This window comes from Miscanthus floridulus, unplaced genomic scaffold, assembly GCF_019320115.1.
Source record: "Miscanthus floridulus cultivar M001 unplaced genomic scaffold, ASM1932011v1 os_1976, whole genome shotgun sequence".
NCBI classification, from domain to species: Eukaryota; Viridiplantae; Streptophyta; class Magnoliopsida; order Poales; family Poaceae; genus Miscanthus; species Miscanthus floridulus.
The window spans coordinates 9,718-21,603 of NW_027098024.1; the positions used below are offsets into that span (position 1 = coordinate 9,718).

Here is an 11,886-nt window from a genome sequence, read left to right on the forward strand (position 1 = left end):
GGTCAGAGGGCAGATCAGAAATAGGCAATAACAATAGGCCAAATGATGAGTAAAATAAAAACATATATACTCACTCAGACCCGGGGCCATCAGTCCCGGCTACCCTGGACCAAACCTAACGCCGGCAGCGGCCGCTCGCTCCTCCGGCATGAGAAGTCCAGCCATGACATCACCTACAAAGCAACAGGTACACAGTATTAGCACTTGGTACAATACGTAAACAAATGAACCAGGCGAAGACAGTAAACACAAATGTGCAACAAATAGACTTACTCATAAAAAGCCCAGGCTAGGCAGCTTGCCGTGCCCCCTAGGCAGAAGTCTCCGCCATATCGTGCGGCGAAGGCCCAAAGGGCTGGATCTCCTCAGCCAGCGGCCTGACGGGTGGAGGACTCGAAGAAGGCCAAGCCGCCGGGGCCTGCTCAGCAAGCATGGCCTCTAGCTGCCCGACGTCAGCCACCGACATGGGCGAAGGCATGACAACAGCAGGAGACGGAGCGTGCCACAAGACGGCCTCCGTGTCCTCTTCAGAGCTTGAACACAGCCCGCCAAGAACGTCGGGCATAGGCTCGACGGTGCTACCTTCCGGCTGTTCGCCGACGCTCATAGCACCATGCGAGGAGCACGCTAGAGCAGCGCTGGCTTCTGGACGCCCAGCACCGCTCACAGCTCCGCTCATAGGGCACACCAGAGCTATAGGAGAGCCGCGATCCTCTTCGCTCGCAACCCGCGCGTCCGCTGACGGGATGGAAGAGCTCTCAACTCGTCTTTCACTACTGGCGGAGGCAACACCCCACTACAGCAGAAGACATGGCCGGCGCGATCAATGGAGCACCGCACTTCTTCTTCTTTTTGCGGGCGCCCGAGTAACAACGGCGCCCTTCCTCTTCTTAGACTCGGCCTCCGCCGTAACATTCTTCGCGAAGGCCCTCTTCTTCTTCTTCTTCAATCGAAGCCAAGACCTCGGCGGGAACCTCGCACTCCCGGTAGACGATCCTGACCTCCTCAAAAACTCGATTGAGCCGCGGCATGGTGCCTGCCACGGCCATCCGAGATGTGTACTCACGCTCAGAAATCTTGCCAACCAACCCTATGGTGGCTTCCTCAACCTCGGAGATGAAACTGTCCTCCGTCACCCCCCCTCCCCCAAAGACTGACCGAAGCGGGGGAACGGAATCCTGGCCTTCGGCCCAAAAATGGGAACCTTCACCTGTTCCAGCCGAAAGGGTAGGTTGTTTTTGCCCAGGGGCTAGTAGTTGGAGGCCATAATCTCCTCCACCAGGTCGCGGCCATCGGAGTAGCGGCATGCTGCCACAAAAGCCTGATCATAAGCCTCCCTCATTGGAGACACCTCCTCCGGCGGATCCACGCGCGTGAGCGGCGCCATCTCCTCCATCTTTGAAGTCAATGGATACTCCGAGACCTCTGCACCATCCTCAGTAGTGCTACGGACCCCGTAGGTCTTCACGTAGAACCATTGCTCAAGCTAGCCATGGTCCCACTTGCCCTTCTGGGAAAAGAGATCTCTAGGCGGTCCGCGCCTTAGTTCCTCTTAGACATAAAGGTGCAACTACTGTACTGGTAGGTCACCTCCACCTCCTTGCCCTCTCGCACCTCCTTCTTCTTCTTTGGCTGCTTCTGCAGCTCGTAGTACGCGCAGAAGGTGTCCACATCCGGCTCGGCACCATAAGAAACGCACGCCCAGCAAAATTTGCTAAGCGTGAGGAAGGCAGTAGGAGTCAGATGATGGAGCTAGACATTGAAGGTCTCCAACACCCGACAAAGGAAGGGGATGTAAGGAAGGCGGAGGCCGCAGGTGAAGAAGTCCCAAAAGACCACCGCATATCCCTCCGGTTCTGGAACAGTCTGGCCAGGCGGAGGGATTTTTACCCTGGAAGAAGGAAAACATGATTCCTTCAACATCTCCACGATTGCCTCTTCAGTAATGGAGGAGGGGCCGAAATCCCAAGACTTTATCGCCATATCTCTAGAATCCGCAGCGATCAGGTCTCCGACGAACGCAGAGACACTCCCCAAATCCTCCTCCACTAGCTTTTCAAACTCCAACATGGAGGCAGAGGCAAGCATGCACTCCTCAAAACACGCACCCAGCCGACGGCCCTAACGCCGAGAAGGTGGCGATAGGGACCGAAAAAGGTGGGCCGGCGAGTTTGGGCGGAGGCGAAAAGGAAAGCCACCGCGACAGCAGCCTAACGCGAGACGCAGGCAGAAAGACAGAACGCGCGAGGGCAGCAAAAGGCGAAAGCGAAGAGAGCAGAGAGCGATTTCTCAAAGGCAGTGAAATCGAATGAGCAATGCGGGGGGGGGGGGACCCCGCCACTAACAACACCCTTATATAGGCGGCGGGCAGGCGGTCCGGCTCCCGCCATACAACGGTCACCTCCGAAGAATTCGCCTACCGCACAACGGTCATCTCCGAAAAAGTCGCAAGGTATGCAACGGAAACTAACACGGCATAAACGGCCGTACCGTAGGACAACGGCTAGATTTGCTGCCCAACGGCTACTCTCAACGAGACCAGCGGCCACGCCAGAGCGGGCCAGGGGGGAAGTAGTGGGGCCTCGCTCGAAGACGCCAATGCATGTGGCCTCCGCCCCCGTGGATGCCTTTGGTCAAGGCGTTTTGAGCTCACGGCACGCTCCGGCGAACCATGGTCTCAAAAGGGGGGAACTGTTGTAACATGGCTTCGGCGGGTGGCGAAGGCCTTCGACAGCAAGGTGTCGCCAAGGCGTCTTCGACCGTCTTAGGGCGGAGACCTAGCGCTGACTAAAGGAGCTTTCCTGGCTAGGCTCGTAGGGCACTGCACGAGGCTCAGCGAGCTTGTCGCGAATCCCACCCAGGCCAGGCACAGACATCTCCGACCTATGCTCAGGCGGATGCCGCCCCGCTTCGGCTCACGGGCGTCTCCGGCGATGAGGGCGGAGGCCGCCTTACCTCTGAACTAATCAAACAAACAATCTTGCCTAAGTGTGTACAGGTACTCAAGCGCAGGCGCCCGTGGTCCGCACGAGCGCGCCAGCATGGCCCCCGCGCGGCCGGGCGGAGACCCACGGTTGATGTCTTCAACTAGACCGGCGGAGACCCGCCAAGGCAACGGCGTGCCCCCGAAGACGGAGGCCAGCGTCGGGAACCATGGCCCCCGCATGACCATGCGGAGACATACGGATGATGTCTCCGATCGGACCGGCGGAGACCCGCCAAGGCGACGACGCGCCCAAGCAGACGGAGTCCAGCGTCGGGAACCCAGGCCTTTGGGCTGAAGACCGAGGCACAGTGGGTCGGCCGCTTATGGAGGCCCGTTACTTGAAGACGGTGTGGCAGGATTGCCCCGCAAACAAGAGACTAGTGGCGGAATATTCCAGGAATGTACAGTAGCAGTTGAGGGGCATTGTAATAAATTCTGTCAGAAAGTAGTTGAGCCCTATAAATAGGGAATACTTGTAACCGTGCGAAGGAGGTGAATGAATTAATGAAACCCTAGCTTTTCATGCCAGCTTCCCACACGCTCACCTGTCGTGCCTATCCCGAGCCTCCGCCCGAGGGCGGCGCCTAGCGGGCGGAGGCCTCTGTCTCCCTCACGTTGTCCGAAACCACTAGTTTCAACATCTTCCTTATTCACTCGTATACAGTACGAAGCTAGAGTGAATCAAAGAGTGGTGCGCTTGTTACGTAGATACTTGAATTTTGTTGCAAATATGATAAAATTTTGAATATAGTATTGGATTTTCATATTTCTAAGGGTGTTGCACCCACGATCCATAACGTAGCTTCCCCACCGCTCATATAGTCTCGTACTCTAACACTATACTAATCGAGCTTGCTCGTGTTCTTGGATAAATAAATTTCTAGAATTTTTGTAAGTCAAATATTTTTCTATTTTTTCGTAAAAAAAATATATTTGACCGATCGAGTATATTTTTATATTGTTTTCATTATTCACTCATAGTCTCATACTTGACTCCAATGTTGCCAGCCGTTGGGGATGTCGCTCACGCGCTCGTCTAAACCTTATCGCTCTTTCGCACCGCCCTCACCTACTAATCTAGATGTGCCGCTCTTTCTACATGAAACTAGAGAAGATGCCGTCTAAGAGAACGCACTCCGGCCTCCACTCGTTTTCTTGAGATGGAGACGCCCGCATTTGAGAAGAATATTCTCGGAGACAGGCCTATCTCCAATCATCCTCCTAATCATACATATGCTTCAAAAACTGAGGGAACTCCTTTTCACGTCACTTGAACTGACATTCGATCAGCTGCTGATAAGGGTGGAAGCAGGGTAAACAACCATTTTTAGAGGAAGATTTCACGTCACTTGAACGGGCATTCGATCAGCTGCATGCTGATAAGGGTGGAAGCAGGGTAGTAATAATGAAGCAACTATTCTTTAGAGGAAGATATATAATATATAGGCGCCACACGTTCGGTGCCGATGATGAGTTGTCCACTAGCTAGAATTATGTCATGTCCAAAGGAAAAGGTTAAGCACGAAAACAATCGAACCCATGTGATCTCTAAAAAGAGGTTTGTTGGACAAAAGTGAACCGTTGATCCTTGTGATAAGGCTCTGTTTGGCTGACTGAAAAAATAGTTGATGCTGATTTATTGTGAGAAAAAAATACTGTTATTTAACTGAAACGTGGTACGGCTGATAAGTTCCAGCGAAAAGGGTTTTAGTGTCGGAACTCAGAAGGATATATATATATAATATATATATATATATTATATATATATATATATATATATATATATATGGGTACTAATGGGCTTTGCAAACGCTAAAAGACAATTAAGTCTGGTAGCATTATGATACACCGATAGCCAACTGATGTTTATCGTAACTTTCAGACTTTGAGGCAACTGATGTTTGTCGTAACTTTCAGATAATAAGCTTCCAACCTAGCTTTTATTTCAGATTCATTATGATAATGAATGTGTTTCTAGATATTATCATAGTATAATACACGTGAAAAATTGATATATTCTTGATTTTGACTTGACTAATAAACATCTCATTCAATTTATGTTACATCCGATTGTAACGCACGGACACTCATCTAGTACTATATAAAATGTTCCTATCGTCAGAGGCTCAGAGTATGATCCGAACATGACGACATCCCGCTCTGTCAAGACAGTTTTTTAGGGCGCAAATACTTTCTGTTAGTGATGACTCCAATTATGTAATGTGTACTAGTGATGGAGCACACGCAGCAAATCATGAACAGCCTTGATTCGCAGGAATTTTCAAGGATAAAGGCATGTACCTGCCCTTCTGTGCACGATAGCCGACGCGCCGTCGGTGTCGCCGTCCTTGTCAAATTATGAATTAATTATGTTTAAAAATTCATCTCATAAGTTAATCGTAATTTGTGTAATTAGTTATTTTTAGTCTATATTTAATACTTTATACATATGTTAAACATCCGATGTAATTTCTTTCCCTAAAGTTTAATCCATATCCCATTAAAAGTGAGGGATTAGTGCGGGAATGAACAGAGTGAGGCGTTCGTCTGGACGTCTTGATTAGAGCATTATCTATGTCGTATGGGTACTGGAATGACAAGTTGACCCGATATGCCAATGTTTATCACGCCACTGGGTTAGTGTTACCCCACACGGCAGCTAGAGTCTTCGCGCCATTGTAAATGCAGATGCCGATTGTCTTTCTTGACGCGGTACAGAGTTGTGAGTAGTAGTATATCATTGGCGTTCAAAATATACATAGGTTGCATGCTACGCATGAGTACATCGGCCCTGTTTGGCTTGCTAAAAAAATAGTTGATGCTGATACTGATTTATTACGAGAGAAAATTATTATTATTTTACTGAAATGGTACGGCCGATAAGTTCAGACGAGTAGGGCCGAGGATGCTAACCTGCATTCATAGGGCTGAAAATGGTCGGAAACAATCGGTAGGAGGTCAAATCATTTTTAGTTTTATATTATTTTGGCGAAAACGAAATCGATATGATAATATCGGAAGCGAGAACGGTATCGATATTCTGGTAAATTCGGAAACGAATTTATTCGATCGAAAGTGCGTTGATAATGATCGAAAATCATAAAAGCGATATCTAAAGTACAATAAATACACCATTGTGCACGCGTGACATCACGGACTTAATACAATAATACTTAGGTCTCACAAGCACACAAATAACACAAGTGTGGTCACACAAGCTCACAAACTCAAAAGTACCAGTATACTAGTGACTGAAATACCAAACCAAGTCTTAGTTCGACACTCCCGACAGTTGAACTTAACAAAGGATAGGACGTAGAATCTAGAATGGATGCTAGAAATATGATTTTTGATAGAACGGTAGTTCTTCACTGTAGGCCATGTCATCATCATCTCCAAGGACATAATCACCACCAATTTCTGAGAATTCATCCTTCAAATTATAATAGAAATAACATGTCAGTACTTCAAATGAATTATATTGTACTGCAGTACATATAAATGTAATTGTACCTCGATAAGTAGACTGTTCTTAATGGCTTCAAGAACCTCAAGATCACTAGGCAAAGAAAAAATATTCTTAGAACCTGCAAATTAGAAGGCGGCTACATGAGTAGAAAGATAATCAACACATTGTTAATACAAAGCAACAGATTAGTTTACACTTTACCTCTTTTAGCTGCAGTTATCCAATCTTTAGTGCAAACAAGTGCTTGTACCATGTCTGGATCAAGGCTGCTTCGATATGGGTCACCACACGTCCACCGACTAAATGCAGATTCAGAAGCCATGGTTGACACTTGCATTGCCAACACATCACGTGCAATCATGGAGAGGACAGGATATTCATCCTTCTGATTTTTCCACCATGCTAAAATATCAAAGGTATTATTGTTGGCTTTAGAAACTTTAAATTGTGGTTCTGCTAAGTACCTCTCCAATTCACTTATTCCTTCATCATTACCACCCACGTCACTTTCATAAAGGAATGAATCAAGCTCATCATCCGCACTATCCATAAACTGATCTATAGCTGAAGTTGATGAAACAACTGTTGTACTCTTGGAAGAAGGTGCGGAAGAAACATAGCAATGAAACATGTTCCTTAGAACACCATTGAATTTATCAAGTTCAGCTTGATAGGAATTTCTATATAATTTTCTCAGGTAAAATTCTACGATTCTTCTCTTGAACCTAGGATCAAGCACATTTGCAACAGCAAGAGCAACATTTGACTTCTTCCAATACTTGTCAAACTTGACACTCATAGCATTTGCCATTTGGCAAAGAGTAGCATCATTACTATTGCACCAATCAGTTAGATATAACTTAATCTCACAAAAACCTCTGAAAAACATGTTTGCTGTTGGACATTGAGTACCGGAAAATATCTCAGTGAGGTCAAAGAATTTTTTCAAGAAAGGAATCAGAACCCGTGCCTTTTCCCATTCCTGACTTGAAGGAGCAATACACTCATACCTGCGGCGGTCGATGGAAGTGAGCCTCTCAAATGCAAGCTTATAATAAAGAGCATCCCTCAACATTAGATATGTAGAATTCCATCTCGTAGAAACATTAAGTGAGAGAGAAGGCTTTGTATCTAGTCCACATTCAGTAGCACATTTCAGGAACTCCTCCCACTAAACGTAGATCCCTTAACACAACTACAAAGGATCTAATCTTTTCAGTTGCAGAGCCAATCACACGCATACCATCTTTAACAACCAAATTAAGGATGTGATTGGCACACCTCACATGAAAAAACAACCCATCACATACTAAAGGACTATGCCTCTTCAGTTCTACAATGACATCCTTAACTGCTACTTCATTTGCTGCTGCTGCATTATCCAAACTTAGAGAGAACATCTTCTTTTCCACATACCACTTCAAAAGAGAAGAACAAAGTGTATAAGACAACCTCTCACCAGTATGTCACCCTTCAACATGGAAGAAATTGATGATCCTCTTCTAAATTTTCCAATCATCATCAACCCAATGAAGAGTAACACACATATAACCCTTGTTCTGGTTGGATGTCCACATATCCATAGTTGCACTAAAGCGACTTTGAACAATTTTGAAGTATGCATACAACTTATCCTTTTCAGCCAAATAATATTCCATTATTTCCTTTCTAACCGTGACACGAGACTTTAGAGGATAATGTGGACGCATTGATTTGACCCACTCTTGGAATATTCATGCTCAACCATATTAAAAGGGTACTCGTGAACTATCATAGCCTCATAGAACTTTCTCAAGCTAGCTTCTTGATCATACTTGTAAGGTTGAACAACTGCGATGCCAGTGTCTTTATCAGTTTTTGTTGTAAGCTGTTGTTGCCCTTTCTTAATGCTGTGATAATTAGCGAGATGGGTCCAAAAGCCAGTTGTTCCAAATCTGCTCTCAGCTCTGTGTTTGCTGGCCTTGTTTACACAACCTTTGACATTGCACTTAGCCCAAAGCTGATTTTCCTCCTTGCCATTCACCTTCACTGTTACTGTGTACTTGGTGAAGTATTGCCACACTTCATATGTGCTTTTCTTTGCCCTTTTGCCGGCAGGTTCATTTCCATCCTCGCCGTCGCTGCCTGCATCCACATCGATTGGTTCAACACCATCTGTTTCAGTGCCGCCAGTACCACCACTTGGCACTAGCATTCTCTCAGATGAAAGTGCTGCTGCAGGCAGAAGAAGCAGATATGCCAAGATTCTGGCTTGCGCTTTCACTTGCACCTGGCCTTGCACGATTATGGTATCCTATCACAAATAATGAAGTGCATGCGTTCTCATATATACACAGTGAAATAATGCATCGGTAATATATACAAATAAATCACAAAAAATGTATATATACAAAAAAATGGAACTCTAAAATATATACAAATAAATCTATATTACAGCCTACAGTCCTACACTTGCACAAAAAATAAATCAGTGAATGAGTGATACATGGCATAAGATGAGATGAGCTTTACCAGACGAAGCTGTGGCCGCGAGTTCGACAGGAAGTCGTGCCTCCATCACTCGCACTCGGGGGCCTCGGTGTGTTGGACTTGGATCCGTATCTCCAGCCGGTGCCATCTTCGCCTTAGATGTCGCCGCCGGCCGGCGGCCGCCTGATGAAGGAGAAGGACGAGGACGATCAGGTATCTAACAACGTGAGTACATGATGGACTAGAAGCCCCAGGAAGCTAGCACCCAGACCCAGTAGTGTGGAGGCGCTGACACGAAGTCGCGGGGAGGTGTGGAGGACACCGTGGAATGGTGTCTGCCGTGCTGGAGTCAAAGACTAGCAGATTGGTGATGGAGGCGGCTAGGGCTAGGTTTACGTGCTGTGTTGGTGTCGATCGTGATTTGTGATCGTGACTCGTCAGGGTGAAGACGTACGTGAGAATGTGAGATGGAGATGCGGCAGCGGCAGCCAGCAGGTGCCTCGTAAGGCCTAGGGTGCTCGGCGGGCTTGGCCAATGGGCCTGGCCTGGGATGCTACGCACTATGCCATCCGGGATCCTTCTGGTCTCTGAAATTCTGCATGATCGGTAATTACCGACGATATATTACCGAATGCATACGGTATTTCTCGAAAACGATCGAAGAGTGCTGGATCGTTTTCGTTTTCATTATCGGATTTTTTTACCGTTCTCGTTTCCATTTCGTCGGTTACCGTCGCCGTTTTCGTTTAAGGAGAAAAATCGGTGATTTCTCGAAAACGATTTCCGATAATCGAGAATTACCAATTTCGTTTTCAGCCCTATGCATTCACATGCGAACAAAACACTGCCGTCCAAGAGGCAGGCGGCAGCGCCAATTGTTTTGCACTTTTGCTTGTAACAGTACCAACCACCATCCGCCACGCGAGACCACAACTTGATTCCCCACATGATTGACTTGCATTGACGAAACACCCAACCCGATCGATTAGCTCAAGCTAATGGCTTGTTTAAATCTAGGTATAAAGTTTTAGGGTGTCACATTGATATTATACGGGGGTCACATGAGGTGTTCGGATACTAATAAAAAAATAAATTACAGAATCCGTTAGTAAACCGCGAGACAAATTTATTAAGCCTAATTAATTCATCATCAGCACATGTGTTACTGTAGCACAACATTATCAAATCATGACCTAATTAAGCTTAAAAGATTCGTCTCGCAAATTAGTCGTAAACTGTGTAATTAATTATTTTTTAATCTATATTTAATACTTATACATGTGTCTGAACATTTGATGGGACAGGATGAAATTTTTTTTTGGAAGGAACTGAACAAGGCCTAAGCCTAAGTCCGGGTTCTGTAGTGATGCTGACGTGATTGGTATGTACAGCTCTACTGTACATGTCTGTCTGCACTTTGGTCAAGGTAATCAGAATTAACGTTCTACCGTGTCCTAAGATCAATTAACATAGATGAACGGTCCATCTCTGTTAACTGAGGCCCAGTCAACGAGGAGCTGGGCCCAGACCAACATGTGGCACCAGTGCTGTCAGTCCCCTCGCCTACATAAGCTGGCTCCTAATTCTTTCCGCCATGCGTACCTGACTACCTGTACCAATGGCTCCCCACCTCCTGGCCGTGGCCGTGGCAGCCATCATCGCCGCCGTCTCGCTGCTCGCGCCCGCGCCGCGGGCTACCCGTGGCCAATTTGTGGAACAAGCACCGACTTCAAGCCCAACAGCACATACCAGGCCAACCTCAACCTCCTCGCCGCCACGCTGCCCCAGAACGTCTCCGCGTCCCCGACCCTCTACGCCACCGCCGTCGTCGGCGCCGTCCCGGAGCAGGTCTGGGCCATGGGGCTCTGCCGCGGCGACGCCAACGCCAGCAGCTGCCTCGCCTGCCTCACCCAGGCGTTCCAGGACCTGCCCAACGACTGCTCCTACAAGAAGGACGCCACCATCTACTACGACCCCTGCATCCTCCACTACTCCGGACGTCCACACCCTCCCCGACGACGACACCGGCCCGACGACACTGTCGTACAGCATAAAAAACAACGCCAACGTCACCTCGGACCCGGCCCGGTTCGAGCGCCTCCTCGCCGCGCTCGTCAACGCCACCGCCGAGCACGCCGCGCACAACTCCACGCGGCGGTTCGCCACGGGGGAGGCCGACTTCGACCAGGAGTTCCCCAAGGTGTACGCTCTGGCGCAGTGCACGCCGGACCAGACGCCGGCGCAGTGCCGAAAGTGCCTCGCCGGGCTCATATCGCAAAAGCTAGACTGGTTCCAGAACAACATCGGAGGCAGGGTGCTCTGGGTCAACTGCACCTGGCGCTACGAGACCGCGCCCTTCTTCAATGGACCGGCCATGGTGCGGCTGGCATCGTCGAGCCCTCTAGCACCGGCACCGGCGACGGCCGCGACAGGAAGAGGTGGGTTAAAGCGCTTATTATTTATTTTACTCTTTGTTTGCATAACACGGACTCATGGATATAGTTGGTCAAACGGGCACGGCACTGGCACGGCCTGGCCAGCGCGGCACTAGCGGCACGGTGACTAGCCGTACCGTGCCTATTAGTGCCCGTACCGAGGTGTCGACCTAGGCACGACGCTATCAGGTCTTAGCCGTGTCGTGCTGTGTCACTGGGCACGACGGCCCAGCAGTGTCCGTGCCGGTACTGGCACTATAAGTGATCAAATACCTTAAACTGATCAGAATATCAGGACAAGTTCATCATCTCAAACACCTGATTAGAATATCAAACACCTCGAGCACTTCATCATCTCAATCTTAAGTTACAAGTTCAGAGAACTTATCAAAGACTCAAAGTTACATGTCAGAGAACTTATCAAAGACTCAAAGTCACATAATCACACAAACACATGCAGAGAACAAAATAACATTTTATTTAGAGCTTTAGTGCAATGGCTACCTCATTAAAACCTGTCTAGGTAA

The 11,886-nt window shown here is 47.9% G+C and overlaps 1 pseudogene; it reads left to right on the forward strand.

The window, feature by feature from the left end:
* The first annotated feature begins 10,542 nt into the window (after positions 1-10,542).
* LOC136534479 (cysteine-rich receptor-like protein kinase 6) lies at positions 10,543-11,475 on the forward strand (annotated as a pseudogene).
* Positions 11,476-11,886: the final 411 nt, after the last annotated feature.